This window comes from Pogona vitticeps, chromosome 5 (assembly GCF_051106095.1).
Source record: "Pogona vitticeps strain Pit_001003342236 chromosome 5, PviZW2.1, whole genome shotgun sequence".
NCBI classification, from domain to species: Eukaryota; Metazoa; Chordata; class Lepidosauria; order Squamata; family Agamidae; genus Pogona; species Pogona vitticeps.
In genome coordinates, this window is record NC_135787.1 from 97,629,283 (window position 1) to 97,655,057 (window position 25,775).

Below are 25,775 nucleotides of genomic sequence, written 5' to 3' on the forward strand. Positions count from 1 at the left end.
AACCCATGCCTGCTTTAAACTAATGTCACATTGGCCATTAGTTTTGTCACAATATGGGATCAGAATTTTAAACCTTTCCATTCACTTCTTTCTGTAGCATTACGCAGACTCTGGCCTCATTTCTAAATACTTCTCTGTGTCGACCAATCTGCAGTGCCTCTGTTTCCCTTCCTTAGCTGTTCTTGTGATTGGAATTGTGTAGAGGATCCAGGTAGAATCAGCAGCAGAGGATTGTAACTCATAATAGCTCTCTTGGTGTTTTATTCTCTCTTCTGTGTTGTGCACACCTGGGCACTGCTGTAGTGCCTCCTCTGTGCTGGTGGACAATTCCCAAGCTCAGCAACCAACCCAGTGGGATTTCCTGTGCAGCTTTGTGTTGACAAGGTTTCACGGTGCTTTTCAGCTCATTTCATCAGCACATCAGAGAAATCCTTGTGCTCTGCACAGAAAAGAACAAGCAGACAGGCAAATCTGCTGTGAGCTGGAAGGAGGCAGGCCCTTGTGAGAAACTGTTATCCTTTCAAATCCTGTTGTCAAAATTATTTATTGCAAGCAGCTGGTTGCAAGGAAAGGTTTGAGTGTCAGTAATTTTATGAGTCATATAGCAGAGGAGGAGGAGCTTGTCCTGGGAAGATGAGAGAAAAGCTGCACCTATGGAAATTCCCTTTCTACACAACAAGGCAGTTTTACAGGCAGCCTCTGCTCCTTCCCCAAGGGCTGCAGAATAGCATTATTGATTGGAACCACCCTACATTCCCAAGGCAGTTGAGCTTTATTATAGATTAATTGAGATGTTAAAAGCATTTTTTTAATGGCAGCTTTGTTTTTGATCTGAAAACAGTATTGGAATAAGCTAAATCTGTGTTTAGGGGGAAGCGCTATAGGAGGGAGAAGCCACGAAGACTCTCCTTTTGGAAATCTCACGTACACACACATATATATAGTAATTTCACTGTTACAAATTTGTTGTAACAAACCAATATAACTCTCTGTGGTCTTCATTAAAGACCCTGAAAATAAATGTCAGACTAAATTATTTTAGGGGGACACTTCATGATCTTGTTTATTTTCCTTGTTGATGCTTCTGAGGATGCAGCCAGATAAGGGAACAGAGCATCTGTGATTACCTCTCCTGTGGCTTTTTGTGTTCTGTGATGTTTCTGAAACGGTAAAATCACCACAGGGAGTCTTAATGCAGACTAAGATGATTGCACTGGGAATGTGGAACTTTAATTTTAACACTGTTTTTGTTTGTGTGTGTGCGTAAAAAAATGAAATGAAGATATTTCTTGCAATGTGCAAAAAAAAAAAAAGCAAACTGGTACAATTTGCACATATTTTGGTCACTTCATTCCCTCTCTGGCCTTTAGGACAGAGCTGCGCATGCAATACAATGACATATAGAACAGACTACAGTAGTTCATGCTGTGAAGGAGAGACCTTGTTCCTGAATCCTGCAAAGCAGAGAAACCACACATCTATCCATAAGGTTCCATCTTTTCAGAGAGATTGCAGAGTGGTAGAGAAGCTGAATGCCACTTTGAAGTGGTGAGTTTCATTTCTCTACCACATTGCCCTCTGTATGCAGAGATTATATGTTGTCTGGCAAATTCTGGGAGTTGTAGTCTGAAGCATTTTCAAGCTCTACCTCACTTTTAAAAACTGCAAGTGCCAGAGATGAAAATGTAGTTTTCCTTCAGACTTCAGTTCTTCCTTAGCTCAAATGCTGTACATAAAATGTACATTACAGAAAGTAGAACACAGAATGGGCAAATTAAGGAACAAGTGTACAGAATGTGTATATTCGGAAGGGTAATCTTAAAAAAAACACCCCTGCATGACAGAAAGTTGTTGTGACAACAGATTCCTTTAGCTTCCTCTTCTTATTTGCCTGGAATTACAGTACTGTACTATGCTCCAGTTTATTTCTTTTCTCCAGGATTTACTCTCAGATTCCTAAAGACTGGAGTTTGTCCTGTGATTGAATACAACCTAACAATGATAGGATGGTGTGAACAAACCCTATCCAGTTTTGCCTAGTAACAGCAAAAATAAAGTGATTGCCTGGGAACACATGAGACAACTAGATACCTGTCTCCTTGCATGCATCTGGCATTTTGAGGTACCTTCTGTTTAACCCTTGAGAGTATACATCCTCATCATGGCTTGTAAACTGCAATGGACTTTTCCTTCAGGAATCTGTCCAATCCCCTTTTAAAGGCATCTAGGCCAGATGGCATCACCACATCCTGTGGCAAGGAGTTCCACAGACTAACAACATGCTGGGTAAAAAAAAAAATATTTTCTTTTATCTGTTCTCACTCTCGCAACGCTCCATTGGAGTGGATGTCCCCTAGTTCTGGTATTGTGTGAGAGGGAAAAGAGCTTCTCTCTATTCACTTTATCCATCCCCTGCATAATTTTAGATGTCTCAGTCAGGTTCCCCCCTCAGACACTTTTTCTCTAGACTTGTTGTTGTTGTTTAGTCAGTCTGTCCGACTCTTCGTGACCCCATGGACCAGAGTACACCAGGCCCTCCTGTCTTCCACTACCTCCTGGAGTTGGGTCAAATTCATGTCAAATTCAGTGACACTGTCCAATCATCTCGTCCTCTGTCATCCCCTTCTCTTCTTGCCTTCACAGTTTCCCACCATCAGGGTCTTTTCCAGGGAGTCTTCTCTTCTCATAAGATGGCCAAAGTATTGGAGCCTCAGCTTCAGGATCTGTCCTTACAGTGAGCACTCAGGATTGATTTCCTTCAGAATGGATAGGTTTGTTCTCCTTGCAGTCCAAGGGACTCTGAAGCGCCTCCTCCAGCACCACAATTCAAAAGCATCAATTCTTCAGCGGTCAGCTTTCTTTATGTCCAGCTCCCACTTCCATACTTCACTACAGGAAAAACCATAGCTTTGACTATGTGGACTTTTGTTGGCAAGGTGACGTCCCTGATTTTGAAGATGCTGTCAAGGTTTGTCATCGATTTCCTCCCAAGAAGCAGGCGTCTTTTAATTTTGTGGCTACTGTCACCATTTGCAGTGATTATGGAGCCCAAGAAAGTAAAATCTCTCATTGCCTCCATATCTGCTCCTATTTGCCAGGAGGTGATGGGGCCAGTGGCCATGATATTAATATTTTTATGTTGAGCTACGACCGTGTTTTGTGCTCTCCTCTTTCAACCTCTTCCTTCATGGATTGCTGTCTTGTCGTGGCAAAGGGGCTTGAGTAATTCAAAGAAGCTATGGGCTGTGCCGTGCAGGGACACCCAAGATGGACAGGTCATGGTGGAGAGTTCCGACTAAACGCAATCTTTAATTTCTTTAATTCCTCCTCACTTTCTGCCATCAGAGTAGTATCATCTGCATATCGGAGGTTGTTGATATTTCTTCTAGCAATCTTAAATCCGTCTTGGGATTCCTCCAGTCTGGCCTTTCGCATGATGTATTCTGCATATAAGTTAAATAAGGAGGGGGACAATATACAGCCTTGTTATACCCCTTTCCCAATTTTGAACCAATCAGTTGTTCCATATCCAGTTTTAACTGTTGCTTCCTGTCCTATGTATATATATGTACATATGTACATATATATATGTATATATAATGTGGTCAGATATATATAAGGACTTCCATTTCTTTAAGGACTTGCCATAGTTTGCTGTGGTCCACACAGTCAAAGGCTTTTGCGTAGTCAATGAAGCAGATATTTTTCTGGAACTCTCTGGCTTTCTCCATAATCCAGTGCATGTTAGCAATTTGGTCTCTAGTTCCTCTGCCCCTTCGAAATCCAGCTTGTACTTCTGGGAGTTCTCGGTGCACATACTGATGAAGCCTACCTTGTAGGATTTTGAGCATAACCTTGCTAGTGTGTGAAATGAGTGCAATTGTACAGTAGTTGGAGCATTCTTCGGCACTGCCCTTCTTTGGGATTGGGATGTAGACTGATCTTTTCCAGTCCTCTGGCCACTGTTGAGTTTTCCAAACTTGTTGGCATATTGAATGTAGCACCTTAACAGCATCATCCTTTAAGATTTTAAATAGTTCAACTGGAATGCCATCACCTCCACTGGCCTTGTTGTTAGCCAGGCTTTCTAAGGCCCACTTGACCTCACTCTCCAGGATGTCTGGCTCTAGGTCAGCAACTATATTGTCTGGGTTGTCCAGGATATCCAAAACTTTCTGATATAATTCCTCTGTGTATTCTTGCCACCTCTTCTTGATGTCATTTGCTTCTGTTAGGTCCCTGCCATTTTTGTCCTTTATCATGTCCATCTTTGTACAAAATGTTCCTTTAATATCTGCAGTTTTCCTGAACAGTTTTCCTCTGGTTTTTCGTTTTCTATTATTTTCCTCTATTTTTTTGCGTAGTTCATTTAAGAAGGTCCTCTTGTCTCTCCTTGATATTCTTTGGAAGTCAGCATTCAATTTTCTATAACTTTCCCTATCTCCCTTGCATTTTGTTTCCCTTCTCTTCTCTGCTATTTGTAAGGCCTCATTGGACAGCCACTTTGCTTTCTTGCATTTCCTTGCTTTCTTGCATTTCCTTTTCTTTGGGATGGTTTTTGTTGCTGCCTCCTATACAATGTTACGAGCCTCTATCCAAAGTTCTTCAGGCACACTGTCCACCAAATCTAGTTTCTTAAATCTGTTCTTCACCTCACTGTGTATTCATAAGGGATTTGGTTTAGACTAGCCCAATGCTTTTTCCTACTCTCTTCAGTTTAAGCTTAAATTTTGCTATGAGAAGCTGATGATCAGAGCCACAATCAGCTCCAGCTCTTATTTTTGCTGACTGTATAGAGCAGGGGTCTCAAACATGCGTCCCAGAGGCCATTTGCGGCCCACCGGATGATAGTTTGTGGCCCCCACCTTACTTGCCCCCCTGAAGTGCCTACACGTCCTCTGCTGCCAAGAGTAAAAAAAAGCAGCCTCCCTTCGCTCACCGGCTCTCCCCCAAGACAGCGCCTCTTCCACCCTCCTTCCGGAACTGCAGTCTGCCAGTGAGCCCGTCTGTCTGCCAGCTGGCATGCTGCAATTCTGGATGGAGGATGCAAGAGGTGCTGTCTTGGGGGAGAGCCGGCGCACAAGGTGTGCTGCTGACCGTTTTCCCCGAGCACCAGAGCTGCCACCGCGCGATGCCTGAGAGTGGAGCTCGCTCCTGGCCCATTCTCGAAGACCGCCTCCACGCCACCAACAGCAGCTGCTGCCACCGCCGCCTCTTCCAGGAAAGTAGCTCTTTGGCTCTCTTTCTCTCTTGGCACCCCCAGCACCAGCCTGGCCAGTGGCCGCCTCAGCACCCAATGGTGCTTCCTCATCATCATCCTGCTTCAGCCACCTCTGCTGTGCAGGCTGCCTGGGCTCGCTTCACAAAGTTTGCTCCTCTGTCATGGTGGGGGTAGCTGCTGCTGCTGAGTGCACCTTTTTATGAGGGGGGCCCTCAGAGAAAGGTTGCTGGACCTCCATGTGTGTGTGTGTGTGTGTGTGTGTGTGTGTGTGTGTGTGTGTGTGAGTGTGAGTGTGAGTGTGAGTGTGTGTGTGAGTGCGCTTGTGTGCGTGTGCATGTGTGCGTACCTGTGTGGGGCCCACCCTGTTCTGTTTAATTTCATGGGTACCAATGGGTTTTTTCCCCTTTGGCAAGGCAATTCTGTGAGGGTTTTTTTTAAAAAATATGTTGTGCCCTCCCCCCCCCCACTAGGCATTGCTGGCGCTCCCTTCCTTCTCCGCTTCTTCATCCTGCTGCTGCTGCTGGTGGTGGTGGTAGTGAAGAAGGAGCCAGAGGGGTCATGGCTGGCGATGACCCCCTCCTCCTCTTCTTCCTCAGAGCCCCAGCCGGGCTATCAAAACTCCTGGGCAGCGTCCTCCAGCTCTTGCTCCGCTTGGCGGAAAATCTGATGCGGCCCAGCCTCACCCAGACTCTGGCTCCAGCGGCCACCAGGTAAATTGAGTTTGAGACCCCTGGTATAGAGCCTCTCCATCTTTGGCTGCAGATCTGATTTCGGTATTGCCCATCTGGTGATTTCCATGTGTAGAGTAGCCTCTTGTGTTGTTGGAAAAGACTGTTTGTGATGACCAGCTTGTTCTCTTGACAGAACTTTATTAGCTTTTGTCTGCTTCGTTTTGAACTCCAAGGCCAAACCTACCTGTTGTTCTTTTTCTCTCTTGACTCCCTACTTTAGCATTCCAATCCCCTAGAATGAGAACAACATCTTTCTTTGGTGTCAGTTCTAGAAGGCGTTGTAAGTCTTCATAAAATTGGTCAATTTCAGTCTCTTCAACATTGGTGGTTGGTGCTGTGATGAACTTGGTTATAAAAGCTAAATAGTGATTTACTTTATAGTTACAAAGTTAGCCTGGAAAAATCCATTTGATTCTGTGTGTGAGTTGGAGAGGTGAAAATTCCAAGGACGTGTTTTTTGTTTTTGTTTTTTTGCAGTTTCCAACTCTGTGCAGCTCAAGGTGACCTTTATCTCGTAACTTAACAACTATCCTAGTATAGAAGGAGCAAGGACACTGTTACATACAGCACTGATGTTACCTGTCTGTCATGGGTTTGGAGGGAAAGTTCCATCCTATGGGGAGTGGAAGGCGGGACATCAGGAGGAGGGGCTGTACTGTATATATATGTGGAGCGTGTGTGGAGAAGCAGGAGAGAAGGAGAAGAGCTAGAAGGGACGAAGAGCTGAGAGAAGAAGCTTGAGTGGGAGTCTGTGTGTCAGACAGGGTACTACTGTGTGTCAGTCAGTACCAACCTGATAGGTTCAGGTGTCTGTATGGTTAGCCAGAACTGATAGGTTCAGGGTCTGTGCTTCAAGTTAAGTGTTCTGTGTGAACTAAACTGTGTGCATGTATGAATGAGACTAAGCCACGTTACTATATCTTATTCACCTGATCGTTTTATTTTCCCTGTGTGGTGTTTTAAATAAACCTTATTCTTTTATTTGTTGAAAATCCATCCCTGGTCTGTGTGACTTCTTATAGGGAATGGTTGGTGGCAGCTTAGTGAAACTGTGGCAGATCCCAGTAGGTCTGGGTTTGTCACATTGATTGGTGTCCAGCGTGTGGGATACGACTGGTCCAGTTGTCCAGTGGTCCAGCAAAGCCTTGGCAAGTGTGCCCAGAGCAAGGGGGGTCTAGTCAGGGACAATCTGAGAGCGCGTAGGTAATCTTCTAGGCTTACCTCACGGGGGGGGTAAGCTAGTAGAAGAACGTGTAACCTCAGATTGGGGGCTAGATTAGGGAGCTCTGAGGCAGCCTGTTTTTGGCGGGAAAAAAGCTGAGGCAAAATTGTAAAGTAGAAGTGATTTAGCCTGCCTGCTGAGAGGCCTAGCAGAGGGGGGTAGACTCTGGCTCGCAACTGTTGCAAGTTAGTGCTGAAGGACAGCAGCAATCTATAGAGAAAGCTGGTTCTGAGGCAAAAGAAAAAAAAAAGTGGTCGCTTTATTTTGAGGCTTGACTTTTGAAAGCAGCCTGTTCTGGGGGGGAGTATGCCCTTGACTCGAAGCCAAATGGCAGAAATGGGTGAAGTGAAAGACCCCCAGGTTGACCAAGGTTCTGAGGAGGAATTTGGCTCAGTGCAGGGTGACAGCACGGGAGAACAGAACCCAGAGCTCAGAAAAATACTCCTAGCCCAACAGCATGAACTGAGGGTGAGGGAAATGGAAGAAAGATTGGAGAGAGAGAAAATGGCGTTTGAATTAGAGAGAGAGAGAGAGAAAATTGCTCTGGAAAAAGAAAGGATGGCGTATGAGTTAAGAAAACTAGAACTGATGAATCAGAACAATAATAACAATAGGGATTCTGAGGGGGGCCAATTGTCTAAAGCTGACCTGAAGAAATTCCCTGTGTACCACAAGGGAGATTGTCCTGAGGTGTTCTTTTCCTTAGTGGAAAGAGCGTTTGTGGACTTCTCAGTAAGGGAAACTGAGAAGATGACCATCATGCGATCTTTAATCAGTGGCAGCCTTGCTGAAGTTTATTCAGAGATGCCACAGGAACTGATGAAAGATTTTGCAGAGTTTAAAAAACTGGTGTTTGCAAGACATGGGATAAATGCGGAACAGCTGAGGCAAAGATTCAGGTCAATCACCAAGAAACCAGAGCAGACTTTTACCCAAGTGGGGGCCCAATTGGTGAGGCTGCTAGAGAAATGGCTATCTCAGGAGGGGACAGAGACCTTTCAGCAGCTCAAAGACTTGATAGCGCTGGAACAGTTCTATTCAGTCCTGCATGGGGAACTGAAATTCCAGGTGAGGGAAAGGAAACCGAAATCTGTGGCAGAAGCAGCCGAGATCGCAGATTTTATTTACCAGATAAGAAAGCCCTTGGGTGAGGGGAAATCTGTAGGTAAACCCAAAGAAACCTACAGCAAGTACTCTCAGGGACCAGGGAAAAGCCAGCAAGGGGGAGGGGCCCATGGTGAAGGGAAGCCCTCAGACATGAAACCAAGACCTCAGATTTTGGAGGGAAAACCAAAACAAGATGAGAAAGACTCAAAATATAGCAGAAAATGTTATTTCTGTCAGGGAAAGGGCCATCTAATCTCAGAGTGTGAGAAATTAAAGCAGCTAAAAAGAATTGTGCCTCAGGATTCGAGTGGAACCAAGCCAAAAGCTGTGTTCTGTGTCCAGAAAGAGCAAGGCTCCTTGTCACTGAGGGAGCCTGTTGCCATGGCTACTCAATCTGGAACAAGTACATCTGCTGATCAGGCTGAGGAAAATGGTCCTCTTGTGGAGGTCAAGCGATGCTTGCTCGTGAGAACAGATTCTCAGTTGTTTGAAACAGCAGGGGTGGACGTAGGAATACTTGACCATCAGTATCGGGGGCTGCGGGACACTTGTTCCCAGGTGACCCTGTGCCATCCAGATATTATTCCTAGGGAGTATGTAATCCCAAATGAGAGCATGAAGGTGGCAGGGATTGAGGGGCAGGTGATCTCACTGCCAGTAGCGGAGGTACCTGTGAACTTTCAAGGCTGGAGGGGAGTTTGGCGGCTAGCGATTTCATCGACTCTGCCAGCAGCCGTGCTCGTGGGAAATGACCTGGCTGAACATGTGAAACGGGTGCTAGTGATTACACGTTCACAAGCCACCACGGGGACAGTTCAGGGGGGTAATGATGAGCCCGAGACGGAAGCAGGTGGGGGGAGTTCAGAAGCTGTGGTGGAAACCTTAACCACAGACAGCCGATTTGGCCAAGAGCAAAAGGCAGACGCCACTCTCCAAAAGTGTTTTGAACAGGTGACTGACGCCCAGCTAACACCTGAAACCCCAGTGAGATTTCTAGAGAAAAAGGGGATTTTGTATAGAGAGACCCTGAGGAATATCTCAAAAGGGGGAGATGGGATCCGAAGTCAGCTAGTGGTACCTGAAAAGTATCGCCCCATGATCTTACAAAGGGGGCACTCTGACATGTTTGCTGCGCACTTAGGGGTGAACAAAACACAGCAGAGAATCACACAGAATTTTTACTGGCCTGACATAGGGAAGCAGATCAGGGAGTTCTGTAAACAATGTGATGTGTGTCAAAGGCAGGGGAATAGCCGCGACAGGACCAAAGCAAAGTTGTGCCCTTTGCCTGTGATTGACACTCCGTTCAAATGCATAGGGGTGGATATTGTGGGACCTTTGCCCAAGGCCACAAAGAGGGGGAACAGGTTCATTCTCACCATTGTGGACCATGCCACGAGGTACCCTGAAGCCATACCCTTGACTAACATTGAAACTAACACAGTGGCAGATGCCTTGGTGGGGTATATGTCCAGGATGGGATTTGCCTCAGAAATAATCACAGATTTGGGCGCATCGTTCACATCGAAGCTCATGAAACGGTTATGGCAAATCTGTGGAATTAAGCACAAGGAAACCACTGCCTATCACCCTGAAAGTAATGGGTTAACTGAGAAGTTCAATGGGACTCTAATGCGCATGATTAGGGCTTACTTGGCAGAGAATCCAAACAATTGGGACCAGAAGCTGCAATCCCTTTTGTTTGCTTATCGATCAGTGCCACAAGCCAGTACCGGGTTCAGTCCATTTGAACTTTTATTTGGGAGAAGGGTGAAAGGGCCCCTTGATTTGATCAAACAAAATTGGGAGCAGATCACCCAGGATGACCCACAAGACGTTGTGACATACATAGACTCTTTGAGGAATAACCTAAAGAGAAACCTAGAGCTAGCAGCAGAGACCCTGCAAGCTCAAAAGGTCAGAAAGAAAGTTTGGGATGACCAGGAAGGCAGGGAGAGGCACTTTAACCCAGGGGAGGAAGTGCTTTGGCCTAGGCTCTGCAGAGAGAGCAAGTGTCAGCTGGGTAGCCCAGAAATAAAATACTTGGGTCACATAGTAGGGGGAGGAGTGAGAAAACCCCTCGAGGCCAAGATAGAAGCAGTTCGTGATTGGCCCAGACCCAACACCAAGAAAAAAGTCAAATCATTTCTTGGGTTGGTGGGCTACTACAGAAAGTTCATCCCGAGGTTTAGCGAGATTGCGGCTCCGCTGACCGATCTGATGAGGAAGAAGACTGATGACCACATCCCATGGACCAGCGACTGTGAGGAGGCGTTCCAGAGGTTGAAGCAGGCGCTCATCAACTATCCAGTGCTGCGTGCTCCAGACTTCGACCGGGAGTTCATCATCTACACCGATGCGTCTAACAGCGGGGTAGGAGCAGTTCTTTGCCAGGAGGATGAGAATGGTGACCAGCATCCAGTGTCCTACCTGAGTAGGAAACTCCAGAAAGGTGAGAGACATTTGGCAACCGTGGAGAAGGAGTGTCTGGCAATAGTCTACGCGATCCAGAAGGCCAAGCCTTACATCTGGGGAAGACATTTTGTTCTGTGCACGGACCATTCTCCACTGCAATGGTTAAAGACAATGAAAACCCACAATAGTAAACTTATGAGGTGGGCTTTAAACCTGCAGGACTATGACTTTGAAGTGAAGGTGGTCAGAGGGTCAGTGAACTGTGTTGCTGACGCCTTGTCAAGAAGACCTGAAGAATGAAGACGGCGAAAGAAACATGGACTATGTATATATATTGATGACAAAAAGTTAAATGTACCTGTTTTTTGAACTTGGTTTGTATGAATAAAGGTAACTTGATGTAATGTATATGGTAAATGTTTAAATGCCTAATTGATATGGTTAACTTAGAATGTAAGTATAAGTAAGTATGATATTGTATGTATAACTGTTGTTGTGTGTTTTATCCAGGTTGTTTTTTGGGAAAAAGCACCTTAGCTTTCCCCCTACAAAACAACTTATAAAGAGGGGAGGTGTTACATACAGCACTGATGTTACCTGTCTGTCATGGGTTTGGAGGGAAAGTTCCATCCTATGGGGAGTGGAAGGCGGGACATCAGGAGGAGGGGCTGTACTGTATATATATGTGGAGCGTGTGTGGAGAAGCAGGAGAGAAGGAGAAGAGCTAGAAGGGACGAAGCAGCAGCTGGGAAGAAGAAGCTGGTGTGGGAGTCTGTGTGTCAGACAGGGTACTACTGTGTGTCAGTCAGTACCAACCTGATAGGTTCAGGTGTCTGTATGATTAGCCAGAACTGATAGGTTCAGGGTCTGTGCTTCAAGTTAAGTGTTCTGTGTGAACTAAACTGTGTGCATGTATGAATGAGACTAAGCCACGTTACTATATCTTATTCACCTGATCGTTTTATTTTCCCTGTGTGGTGTTTTAAATAAACCTTATTCTTTTATTTGTTGAAAATCCATCCCTGGTCTGTGTGACTTCTTATAGGGAATGGTTGGTGGCAGTTTAGTGAAACTGTGGCAGATCCCAGTAGGTCTGGGTTTGTCACAGACACAACATTTTTACTTAAGACTCATGGGAAGGAGAAGAGAAGAAGAAGAATTCCAGCACGAGGAGAAAGAGAAGATGGACGTCAGAAGAAAGGCACAGAATAGACTTTGTTTTTGAAAGGACAGTAAGAATGAACTTTACTTAATAGAAATTACAGTTTGAAGATGTAGTTTTTCTGAAGTTGGAGAGAAGGTCAGCCTTCCTCTAATTATAATAGTTAGCTGTTTGTTATTTTTGTTTTTTGTAGAGGAATTCTGTCTTTTGTTGATTGGATGGGGTTGGAAATAATTAAATATGTAAATATGCTTTGCTTTGCTTTGCTTAAACTAATTTCTTTCTAAACTTTATTTTTCTAATAAAATAAAATATGATTAATGTCTGGAAGTTGGCTTCTTGGATAGACCATAAGCTACAATAATTAATTGGCTTCTTTAAATTGATGTACTTAATAAGGCCACGTTTACTTACGCTACCATTTGGGTCCAACATATTCCTGAGTGCTAGAAGGCTATATTTCACTAGTACTCACGTAGGAACCTTGGTTCTCAATGAAATCGGTTCAGACCTGGTGAAAGAGTGATTCAGCTGCCCTAAGGTAAAATTAGTGGACCCAGTTTTGCCTGGTAAAGGAGCTAATCATTCTGAATCCTCTCTGTCCCATGTATAAGCAGTTTCTCAGGAAGCTGGCTTTTACGACAGGTGCATAAACTTGGATTACTGTGATGTTGAAAGGTCTGTCTTGGATTCATATTGAAATCATTCTATCATTTTTGAGATTGTATCCCATTACAACTTTTCCCACTTTTTTGTTGACTCTGAGGGCTACTCCATTCCTTCTATGGGATTCTTGCCCACAACAGTAGATATGATAATCATCTGAATTGAATTCGCCTATTCCTGTCCATTTTAGTTCATCTCCTGTTTGACCACATCCAGCTTACCAAGGTTCATAGATCTTACATTCCAGGTTCCTATGCAGTATTTTTCTTTGCAGCATTGGACTTTCCTTTCACTACCAGGCATGTCCACAGCTGAGCGTCCTTTCGGCTTTGGCCCAGCCACTTTATTATCTCTGGAGCTACTTGTACTTTTCCTCCGCTCTTCCTCAGGAACATGTTGGATGCCTTCCGACCTGAGGGGGCCATCTTCCAGCATCATATCTTTTAGCCTTTTGTTTCTGTTCATGGGGTCTTCTTGGCAAAGAATAATGGAGTGGCTTGCCAATTCCTGCTCCAGGTGGATTGTGTTTAGTCAGAACTCTCCACTATGAGCTGTCCATCTTGGGTGTCCCTGCACGGCATAGCCCATAGCTTCTCTGAGTTACTCAAGCCCCTTTGCCACGACAAGGGGTTCTCTAGACTAAAGAGCCACAAATGCTGTAGTCTTTCCTCATAAGGGAGGTGCCCCAACCCAGCCATCATTTTAGTCACTGTCTTCTGAACTTTTTCCAATTTCACTATGTCTTTTTTGAGGTGCAGTGACCAGAACTGTATGCAATACTCTAGGTGTGACCTTACCAGTGTTTTGTACAATGGCCTTATAACATTGGCTGTTTCATTTTCAATCCCCTTTTTAATGATATCTAGCATGGAATTGGCATTCTTCACTCCTGCCGCACACTGGGTTGATACTTCTATCAAACTGTCCACCAGCACACCAAGATCTCTTTCCTGATCTGTCACAGACAGCTCAGAACCCATCAGCTGATAAATAAAGTTTTGAGCTTTTGCCCCAATGTGCATTACTTTACATTTTCTTATATTGAAGCACATCTGTCATTTTGTCACCCATTCTCCCAGTTTGGAGAGATCCTTCTGGAGCTCTTCACAATCCCTTCTGGTCTTCACCACCTGGAAAAGTCTCATGTCATCTGCAAACTTGGTCACCTCACTGTGTATCCCTGTCTACAGGTCATTTATGAACAGGTTGAAGAGCACCAGTCCCAGACATAGCTGAGACAGCTGAATTAACTGACAGATTAATGACACTGAAGGAGGAAATAAAACCCCAATTCAGGGAGAAGAAGCTAGGTAGAAAGTGGCCAAGTGGTAGCAACAAAGTATTTGATGGAGCGAAAGTGAGAGCAGAGCAGAGGGAAAAATCTCCTCAGCAGAATGAAGCTGTGACCAGGGAAAAACTGTTTACTAAGGGGAAACCAGGAAATAAAGTATGTTTCAGATGTGGTAAAGAAGAATATTTCAGGGACCATTGTACAGAATAGGTTAGTAGGCAAAAAGCGTACTCTGAGAGACCAGTATATTATGTTTCAAAAATCAGAAATTCAGAGTTAAACAGCTCACTAAATGGAGACACTAACAGGCAGGTTGCTATGGGAACAGGACTATCAGAATTGAATGAGGCTAGGCCAAGGCAAGACATTAAACTGTTTGTTACACTGAACACAGAGTTAGTGGAAGAATATGGAGAGAGGATTCATATTCAGTACAAGGTTGTGTGGGATGTGAGAGATATATGGTCACAAGTGTGTGTGCATGTCACCCTGATGTGATACCCAGGAAAAACATGTTGCTTCACAAAAGTGTCCTATTAACAGGGTTAGGAGCACTACTATTTTTGTACATATGGTCTATGTACATATTTAGTACAAGGACTGGGCAGGACCTTGGAAGGTAGCTGTCACTGATGACATTCCAGCCCCAGGTCTAATAGCGAACGATCTGGACAGCCATCCAAACAATGTGTGTGTAATGACCCGATTTCAGGGCCTAATTCAACCCTTGATTCAATCTAAGAAAGGAACTGAGGGGTAACAATCTGATAAACATGCTCCTTGTCCAAATGAATATCCTGAATCTGCTGGATCAACTAAGCAGACAGAGGAAGAAGATTATATGGATGCTTCTAAGGAGAAAAATTTATCAGAACTAAGCACGGAACAAAAGTTGGAGAAGAGTCTGAAGCTGACTTAGGGAATTCAGAGGGAAAGGAAGCTAGTTACCTCACACATGATAGTTATAAGAAATGCAGAAGATAGAATAAGTTAAGGGGAAGTTTCTGCTGTAGTAAAATTACTGTACTCATATTTTGAAAGTCTGGTATGTTCACAATAATAAGTTAAATAAAAATAAACATTTTAGGTCTGAACACACAAGGAAAAGGCAAGATATGAACAAAGATAGAAGTAGATCAAAAGAGAAAAGTTGTATCTATGAGGTGTTTAAACATGTGGCAATGGTCAGTAATAGATTTGAGAGAAAACCAAAGGCAATTTTAATGGACAATGGTGGTGAATATAATTCACAGAAAATGAAAAACTATATTAAAGAACAACAAGTGTTATATTAAAAATAGTTGCTTATGCTCATGCACAAAATAAAACAGTAGAGAGCAAAATAAGATATACCATGTTTTTCCATGTATAAGACACTACTTTTTGCTAAAATCATTACACTAAAAATTGAGGGACGTCTTTTACATGGAAGTAAGCTGAGAACAGAACAAAACAGCCTGTACCTTGCCTCTGTAAACAAGTTTCCTTCAATCACAAGGCTTAGCTTCCTACAATCAGGAGACTAAGCTTCCTCCAATCATGAGCCTTATGGAACTGATGTCAGCTGATGCTGTACAAACCAATTGGAACATACCTTGTTGGAGGTGGAGCCTGTAGGTAGGCAGTGCTCAGATTCAACAGGGAGTCATCATGTCAGAGCGTTCTGAGCCCAGAGGCTGAATATTCAAAGCTATGTTTTCTTAATTTGGGGGTTAGAAAAGGGGGGCATCTTATAAATGGAAGCATCTTCTAAATAGAAAAATATGGTAGTTTAGAAATGACAAGATGCATGTTAGTCAATACTCAATTACAAAATAAATTTTGGGACAAAGCTGTGATGACAGCTAATTATAGTCAAAATGAAATCACAACTAAGCTTAATATCAAAGCAGCTTATGACATTTGGCATAGTAAAGTGATGTCACTTTTATATACTAAAACAGAAAAGGCAGGAATTAATTTTCAGAGCTGAACAAAGTAGATTAATTGATTATAAGCAAATCAGTAAAGGCTACAGGGAGAGGGATTTAAAAATAGAAGAACTCAGTATTAAACATGGAATTTATTTTGATGAGCTAAAGAAAATAGATAAAGGAGAAACTATACTGGAGAAGCTTGAAGAAGAAAACATCAGTACAGAACATCACTCATAGATATCAGTGGGTTCGAAGTCTGATTAAAACAGAGGAATGGGCAGTAATATAGAAACAAGTATAGTGGCTAAATCCTTAGTAAACATCTATGACATTAGGATTTCCAACTGAGTTTGTTTCAGATTTGAGTATTTGAGTAAAATTATGCAAAATACAGGTAATACTGTGATAGAAAGGGAAAGAGGTGGAGATGTTGACAATTTTGATTATCTCAAAAGGCTGCTTGAGCCATGAGAGTTTCCAGAATCACACGTCAGATGCTCATCTCATTCTGAAGAAGTCTTTATTGTTTTGACCACTTTGGTCATCCAGCTTCTACCAAACGTAAGTACAAATAATAATATATGCACATTTCATGTGGGTCTTCAGATGAGGTAATTAAAACTGTGATATTGTTTCTGTTGGATTTCCCCCTGTAAAATACTGATGTGTCTTGAAAGTGCTGGCTGTATGTGTACTGAATTGAATTTTATTCAAATTTTAGCCAAAGGCCATTAAAGCATTGAGTCAATACACAAAACTAATAAGAAGTCAACAAAACAGCATCTTCATAACCATATATAACAAGTACCAAAACGGCTAGAATTTAAAATATACAGTATATATATAAAAGACTCTTACAAAATAGAGAAGAACTCTTTTTTTATACTGTCATCCTTTAGTGACCTGAGGGGCCTTTGCTAGCTTAAATGGCCTTAGTCACCATACGCTACTCAGTGGGGTCTTTATCCATTTGATTAATCCAGTGGATCACTCATAAATGGCAAATAAATGACCATCCAATTGAGCAAGTCAAATCTTATAAATATCTGGGTGTGATCTTTCAGTCCTCAGGATCTTGGAAGGCTCAATTATCCAGTGCTATTGCAAATGTTCAGAGAAGTATTAAGTCACTCATACATTTTTTCTTTGCAAAAGGAGGTCAGCATATACCATCAGCCATACAGGTCTTCAGTGCCAAGGTGTTAGCAGAGATGTTATGTGGTGCACAGTAGTATAGATACAGAAATTTTATTGCAATGGAATCCACTCAAATGAAATTTCTGAGAACTATTCTTGGACTCCCAAGTTGTGTACCAAATGTATTTTTATGATTAGAAACAGGCCAGATGTTGATAGAGTCTTGGACATGGATACTTAAGTTAAATTTTCGGTTAAAAATGTTCTTCACCCCTGTGGGGTTGGCTTCCTTAGTGCTAACTGATAAGTTTCAGTCCAGATAGGAAAGATCTATGGATGAGAAATTAAATAATTTGGGCCTCTCGAAAAGTGCTATTTTGTTAATGGGCTATACAAAAGCAAAACAGGAACTACACCAGCGCATCACAGACAATGAGCTGCAACACCATGTCAGCATAGCTACAGCCCATCCTGGCTTTAGAGATTATGGTCACACATTTTTACCTGCAAGCTATTTGAATATTCTGACCCTTCCAAAATATAGAAAAGCTTTTACATCTCATTCTGAAATTGTCAAAGCTCCACTTGGGAGGAGGTTGCTTTACATTCCAGAACCATCTGCTGTTGTAAAGGAAGAGAAAACCATATCAGAAGTGAAGTCCCCTCCAACAGCTTCTATAACAGGAGTTACTGTAAAACCTTTGAAGGATGGTGCAAGCAATTCTCATTCAAAAGGTTATGGGAAAGTTTAAAAGAAATAAAAGAGGAGAAGCAGTGGTTAAATCAAAAACAGGGAAGAAAGCTTCAGGAAAAAGAAATGATTGTGCCACTTGCAATGGTAAAATGGCAGAGTCAGCAGCTCCAGTGACTGCAAATCCTGAAACTCCATTGACATCTGGAAAACCTTGCCCAGCCATTCTCCTGTTTAGTCGCTGTTTGGTTTCTCCAATGTACCACTCTGAATGCTCCTCTTTGCATTAGACCACATATACTATATTGCTCCTGTTGTGTTTTGGTGTCTGGTCTTTAGGGTGGATGAGTCTGTTCCTTAGTGTGTTTGTGGGTTTGAAGTGCACGGGTATGTGGTGTTACTTAATAAGAAAGAAGTCCAGTTGTGATGACTCAACTTCCAAATAACCTCACCTGGATGACTGAGAATCTTCACAGGTAAGTGAAAAAAATGTATTGAAAAAGTATGATAAATAATATTACATATAGAATCATTGTTCAGTAAGATTAATGAAAGGTAATGTATTATTTATATGCTGATTTGGCATAAGATTGTATTCTGGTAAGTATGATTATAGATATGTAAGAATTAAATGTTAAAAATGTGTGAAATATGTAAAAATTGTATACATTGTATAAATGTGAATTGTATAAATGTATGTTCCATGGTTCATTGCTCATTATGAAGAACCATTCCAAGGTTCTTCTTTGTGCTCTCTGTGAATGCACATTATAGGGTTAAATCTGTGTTTGTGCAGAGGTTTCTGGGATAGTCTAGGCTTTATCACGTACTTGCCAGGACCACCCCCCAGTACACGTGATCCGCCCATCCTGGCAATTGCCTCAGTTCTTTTTTGCCGTCATTGAGGTTTCATCTCACAACGAGCTCTCCGTTCGTCAATGCTTTCATCTCTTTCTATGAGTAAAATAACAGAGCAGAAACAGTAAGAGACTTTTTGAGCTGTTTTTTTTTCTGACCATCTCCCCCTTCCCCCCTTCCCTTCCCCTTCCCCTTTTATGGCACCCATGGCTCCATTTAAACAGTGCACTTCAGGCCCAAACAAGATTCCCCTCTCCAATGGACACAAACACTGTCTTTTCTGCCTTGGAGAATCCCATCAACCAGATAAAAAAATCTTGTAAATGAATAAATATTTCCATCAGCCAAGATCACCGCAAATTTCTCAGATCCTCACTAGGACACACTGCTTACGAATTCAGAGCCCTTGCATTCAGGCTCTCTACCACTACATGGATCTTCACCAAATGCATGACTCCAGTAGCAGCTTACCTCCGCACCCAATGAATTTCCATCTTCCCTTACATTGATGATTGGTTGATGGTGCAGTGGAACCTCGACTTGCGAACATCCCTACCTACAAACATTTCTACTTACAAATGGCTCCATTCACAAAAATTTGCTTCAACTTGCAAACGGACCCTCAACCTAAGAATGAAAAAAAGGCAGGAGAAAAGGGCGGGAAATTCAAATTTCCCCTGCCTTTTTTTTTTGTTCCATTCAAACCGTTGGTGGTGAAGAGGCTGCTCTTTCACCACAATGGTTAGGAAAAGGGACCTCAGGAGGTCAATGGTGGCAGGGGACCCAGGGAGGTCTCCCAGGGCTTTCCCGCTGCCATGGGAGACCTCCCAGGGGTCCCCCACCGCCGCCAATCACTGCCTTCAGGCTTTCCCGGGGGTTAGACTGGGCCTACCAGAGGCCTCCGGAGACGTCCGAAAGCACCAAACGTGGTGGCAGGGAACCCCCAGGAGATCTCCCATGGTGGCAGGGAAGCCCTGGGAGACCTCCTGGGGGTTCCCTGCCGCCGCGATCAGAGGCAGTGGTCACCCAGTGCTGGGAGTCTTGAGCTGGCCAGGTTTCTTTGGCTGCTTCCTGTTACATAACAGCACTGATGTTACCTGTCTGTCATGGGTTTGGAGGGAAAGTTCCATCCTATGGGGAGTGGAAGGCGGGACATCAGGAGGAGGGGCTGTACTGTATAAATATGTGATGCCTGTGTGGTGAGAGACACACTGAGAGACACTGAGAGATGCTGAGAGACACTGGGTTGTGACGAAGCAGCAGCTGGGAAGAAGAAGCTGTTGTGGTAGTCTGTGTGTCAGACAGGGTACTACTGTGTGTCAGAGTACCAACCTGATAGGTTCAGGTGTCTGTTGGTTAGCCAGAACTGATAGGTTCAGGGTCTGTGCTTCAAGTTAAGGGTTCTGTGTGAACCAAACTGTGTGTATGTATGAGTGAGAATAAGCCACGTTACTTTATTTTATTCACCTGATTGTTTATTTTTCCCTGTGTGTATTTAAATAAACCTTATTCTTTTTATTGTTTAAAAATCCATCCCTGGTCTGTGTGACTTCTTAAAGGGAATGGTTGGTGGCAGCTTAGTGTAACTGTGTGACATATCCCAGTAGGTCTGGGTTTGTCACATTGATTGGTGTCCAGCGTGTGGGATACGACTGGTCCAGTTGTCCAGTGGTCCAGCAAAGCCTTGGCAAGTGTGCCCAGAGCAAGGGGGGTCTAGTCAGGGACAGTCTGAGGCGCGTAGGTAATCTTCTAGGTGTACCTCACGGGGAGGTGCGCTAGTAGAAGAACGTGCCAACTGGGGAGACTTAGATTAAGGTGCTCTGAGGCAGCCTAGTTTTGGCGGGAAAAAAGCTGAGGCAAAACTGCGTAGCAACAGTGATCTAGCTTGCCAGCTGAGAGGCCCAGCAGAGGGGGGTAGGCTCTGACTCGATACTGTTGCAAGTTAGTGCTGAAGAACAGCAGCAATCTCTAGGGAGAGCTGGTTCTGAGGCAAGAAGGAAAAAAGTGGTCGTTTTATTTTGAGGCTTGACTTTTAAAGCAGCCTGTTCTGAGGGGGGATTATGCCCTTGACTCGAAGCCAGATGGCCGAAATGAGTGAAGTGAAAGACCCCCAGATTGACCAAGGTTCTGAGGATGAATTTGGCTCAGTGCAAGGTGACAGCACAGGAGAGCAGAACCCAGAACTCAGAAAATTGCTCCTAGCCCAACAGCATGAACTGAGGATGAGGCAATTTGAAGTGGAGGAAAGATTAGAGAGAGAAAGAAGGGAGGAAAGGGAAAGGCAAATTGAAATGGAGGAAAGGGAAAGAGAGAAACAAAGGCAATTTGAATTAGAGAGAGAGAGAATGGAGAGGGAGGAAAGATTGGAGAGAGAGAGAATGGCGTTTGAATTAAGAAAACTGGAACTGATGAACCAGAACAATAATAATAATAGGGATTCTGAGGGAGGCCAACTGTCTAAAGCTGACCTGAAGAAATTCCCTGTGTACCACAAGGGAGATTGTCCTGAGGTGTTCTTTTCCTTAGTGGAAAGAGCGTTTGTGGACTTCTCAGTGAGGGAAACTGAGAAGATGACCATCATGCGATCTTTAATCAGTGGTAGCCTGGCTGAGGTCTATGCCGAGATGCCTGAGGAACTGATGAAAGATTTTGCAGAGTTTAAAAAACTGGTCTTTGCCAGACATGGGATAAATGCAGAGCAGCTGAGACAAAGATTCAGGTCCCTCACAAAAAAGCCAGAACAGACTTTTACCCAAGTGGGGGCCCAATTGGTGAGGCTGCTTGGGAAATGGCTATCTCAGGAGGGGATAGAGACCTATGAGCAGCTTAAAGACTTGATAGCACTGGAACAGTTCTATTCAGTCCTGCATGGGGAATTGAAATTCCAAGTGAGGGAAAGGAAACCGAGGTCTGTGGCAGCAGCCGCAGAGATCGCAGATTTTATTTCCCAAATAAGAAAGCCCTTGGGTGAGGGGAAATCTGTAGGTAAACCCAAAGAAACCTACAGCAAGTACTCTCAGGGACCAGGGAAAAGCCAGCAAGGGGGAGGGGCCCATGGTGAAGGGAAGCCCTCAGACATGAAACAAAGACCTCAGATTTTGGAGGGAAAACCAAAACAAGATGAGAGAGAATCAAAATACACCAGAAAATGCTATTTCTGTCAGGGAAAGGGTCATCTAATCTCAGAGTGTGAGAAATTAAAGCAGCTAAAAGGAATGGTGCCTCAGAATGCTAGTGGGACCAAGCCAAAAGCTGTGTTCTGTGTCCAGAAAGAGCAAGGCTCAGTGTCACTGAGGGAGCCTGTTGCCATGGCTACTCAGTCTGGAACAGCTACCTCTGCTGATCAGGCTGAGGAAAATGGTCCTCTTGTGGAGGTAAAGCGCTGCTTGCTGATAAAAACAGATTCTCAGTTGTTTGAGACAGCAGGGGTGGACGTAGGAATACTTGACCGTCAGTATAGGGGGCTGCGGGACACTTGTTCCCAGGTAACCCTGTGCCATCCAGATATTATTCCTCGGGAGTTTATAATCCCAAATGAGAGCATAAAGGTGGCAGGGATTGAGGGGCAGGTAATCTCTCTGCCAGTAGCTGAGGTACCTGTCAACTTTCAAGGCTGGAGGGGCGTTTGGCGGCTAGCGATTTCATCTACTCTGCCAGCAGCCGTGCTCGTGGGAAATGACCTGGCTGAACATGTGAAACGGGTGCTAGGGATTACACGCTCACAAGCCACCACAGGGACAGTTCAGGGGGGTAATGATGAGCCAGAGACGGAAGCAGGTGGGGGGAGTTCAGAAGCTGTGGTGGAAACCTTAACCACGGACAGCAGATTTGGACAGGAGCAGGAGGCAGACGCCACTCTCCAAAAGTGTTTTGAACAGGTGACTGACGCCCAGCTAACACCTGAAACCCCAGTGAGATTTCTGGAGAAAAAGGGGATTTTATATAGAGAAACCCTGGGGAATGTCTCAAAGGGGGGAGGTGGGATCAGAAGTCAGCTGGTGGTACCTGAAAAGTATCGCCCCATGATCTTACAAAGGGGTCACTCTGACATGTCTGCTGCACACCTAGGGGTGAAAGGGCCCCTTGATTTGATCAAACAAAATTGGGAGCAGATCACCCAGGATGGCCCACAGGACGTTGTGACATACATAGACACCTTGATGAATGACCTAAGGAGAAATCTAGAGCTGGCAGCAGAAAACCTGCAAGCTCAGAAGGTCAGACAGAAAACATGGTATGACCACAAAGCTAGAGAGAGGCACTTTGACCCAGGGGAGGAAGTGCTTTGGCTTAGGCCCTGCAGAGAGAATAAACTGCAGCTCAAATGGGCAGGACCATATAGGGTCATTTCCAAGATGTCAGACCTGAATTACCTAATAGAGCAGGAGGAGAACCAAGCAAGGAGGGTGGTTCATGTGAATGCCCTAAAACCCTACTACAGAGGGGAACAGAGGGTTTTATTTGCGATAAAAGCAGCTGAGAGTGAGGAAGCTGAATTACCCTTCTGGGAGGGTAGAGGGGAAGTAAAATACAACCCAGAGGAGGTAAAGATCAGTCCTGCACTCACCCAAGACCAGCAGCAAGAACTAAAAATGCTGCTTAGTAAATATCAACAGGTGTTTTCCAACAAGCCGGGGATAGTGAAGGGAGTGATGCATCGGATCCACACAGGGGATGCACCCCCGCAGGCAGTATCCCCATACCGAGTAACGGGACCCTATAGGGACAAGGTGCGGAAGGAGCTGGACGAGATGCTGAGGGAGAACATAATCGTCCCCTCTTCTAGTCCTTGGTCCTCTCCGATAGTCCTTGTGGACAAGCCTGATGGGAGCATTAGGTTTTGTGTCGATTACAGGAAATTAAACCGTGTAACCACTCCTGATGCCTACCCAATGCCCAGGCTAGACAACCTGATTGAAACCATAGGGGGTTGTCGGTTCATCTCATCATTGGACCTGGTAAAGGGATATTGGCAATTAAGAATTGATCCCAGGGATCAAGAAAAGACTGCCTTTTGCAGCCCTTTTGGTCTCTATGAGTTTCGAGTCCTGAGCTTTGGTCTCAGAAATGCACCAGCCACATTCCAAAGGCTGATGGACCAGACCTTGGCAGGGCTCAGTGACTTTACAGTGGCCTACATTGACGACATAGGGATCTTCAGTAATACCTGGGAAGATCACCTGATACACCTGGAGTTAGTGCTGCAGAGGTTAAGTGCAGCAGGGCTAACAGTAAAGGCCAGCAAGTGTCAGCTGGGTAGCCCAGAAATAAAATACTTGGGTCACATGGTAGGGGGAGGAGTGATAAAACCCCTGGAGGCCAAAATAGAAGCTGTTCGTGATTGGCCTAGACCCAACACCAAGAAAAAAGTCAAATCATTTCTTGGGTTGGTGGGCTACTACAGAAAGTTCATCCCGAGGTTTAGCGAGATTGCGGCTCCGCTGACCGATCTGACGAGGAAGACGGCTGATGACCGCATCCCGTGGACCAGCGACTGTGAGGCGGCGTTCCAGAGGTTGAAGGAGGCGTTAATCAACTATCCTGTCCTGCGGGCTCCAGACTTCGACCGGGAGTTCATCATCTACACCGATGCGTCTAACAGCGGGGTAGGAGCAGTTCTTTGCCAGGAGGATGAGAATGGTGACCAGCATCCAGTGTCCTACCTGAGTAGGAAACTTCAAAAAGGTGAGAGACATTTGGCAACCGTGGAGAAGGAGTGTTTGGCCATAGTCTACGCGTTCCGGAAGGCCAAGCCTTACATCTGGGGAAGACATTTTATTCTGTGTACTGACCATTCACCATTGCAATGGTTAAAGACAATGAAAACCCACAATAGCAAACTTATGAGGTGGGCTTTAAACCTACAGGACTATGACTTTGAAGTGAAGGTGGTCAGAGGGTCAGTGAACTGTGTTGCTGACGCCTTATCAAGAAGACCTGAAGAATGAAGACGGCGAAAGAAACATGGACTATGTGTATATAATGATGACAAAAAGTAAAATGTACCTGTTTTTGAATTGGTTTGTATGAATAAAGGTAAATTGATGTAATGTATATGGTAAATGTTTAAATGCATAATTGCTATGGTTAACTTAGAATGTAAGTATAAGTAAGTATAATATGGTATGTATAACTGTTTTTGTGTATTTTATTCAGGTTGTTTTTTTGGTGAAAAGCACGTTAGCTTTCCCCCTACAAAACAACTTATAAAGAGGGGAGGTGTTACATAACAGCACTGATGTTACCTGTCTGTCATGGGTTTGGAGGGAAAGTTCCATCCTATGGGGAGTGGAAGGCGGGACATCAGGAGGAGGGGCTGTACTGTATAAATATGTGATGCCTGTGTGGTGAGAGACACACTGAGAGACACTGAGAGATGCTGAGAGACACTGGGTTGTGACGAAGCAGCAGCTGGGAAGAAGAAGCTGTTGTGGTAGTCTGTGTGTCAGACAGGGTACTACTGTGTGTCAGAGTACCAACCTGATAGGTTCAGGTGTCTGTTGGTTAGCCAGAACTGATAGGTTCAGGGTCTGTGCTTCAAGTTAAGGGTTCTGTGTGAACCAAACTGTGTGTATGTATGAGTGAGAATAAGCCACGTTACTTTATTTTATTCACCTGATTGTTTATTTTTCCCTGTGTGTATTTAAATAAACCTTATTCTTTTTATTGTTTAAAAATCCATCCCTGGTCTGTGTGACTTCTTAAAGGGAATGGTTGGTGGCAGCTTAGTGTAACTGTGTGACATATCCCAGTAGGTCTGGGTTTGTCACACTTCCCTCCCAGCTCGCCTCCCACTCGTTCCTCACCGCCCTCCGCCATTTGAATTTGCCACCATGGGCCAACAGAGGGTGGTGCAAAGTGAGTGGGAGGCGAGCCAGGAGGCAAGCAGCCAAAACCCGGCCAGCTCAAGTCTCCTGGCGCTGAGTGACCACTGCCTCCGCTGCGGCCAGAGGCGAGCAGCCAAAGCACCCCGGCCAGGCTCAAGCCTCACAGCGGCGGCAATTGCAGTGGTGGGGGACCCCCAGGAGGCTTTTTTTCTTTTAAAAAAGTTGTTCTGGGTGGGTTTTGGAGGGTAGGTATGGGCTGGGGGGTATGTTTCTGGTTTTTTTTTTTTTTTTTTTTTTTTTTTGCAGTCCCAGCGTGGGACTTGCCCCAATATTTATTTTTGGATTTGTTTTGTTTTGGTTTTTTTGCAGTCCCAGTGTGGGACTTGCAGTGTTTTATTTTTTATTTTTTTGTAAATTTTTTCTTCCCCTGAAACATATTAATCGGTTTTCAATGCATTCCTATGGGAAATGGTGCCTTGACCTATGAACTTTTCGATTTGCGAACACCATTCCAATATGGATTAAGTTCGT

General features: G+C 44.3%; 1 long non-coding RNA gene across 2 annotated transcripts in view; it reads right to left on the minus strand.

Annotated features, from left to right (window-relative positions):
• The window catches only part of LOC140707456 (uncharacterized), a 296,261-nt gene that overhangs the window by 10,529 nt on the left and 259,957 nt on the right, over positions 1–25,775 (minus strand). For both annotated transcript variants that reach the window (XR_012087540.2, XR_012087541.2), the window contains exon 2: positions 15,410–15,564. This is a non-coding gene — a long non-coding RNA (uncharacterized LOC140707456). The remainder of the gene's footprint in view (positions 1–15,409; positions 15,565–25,775) is intronic.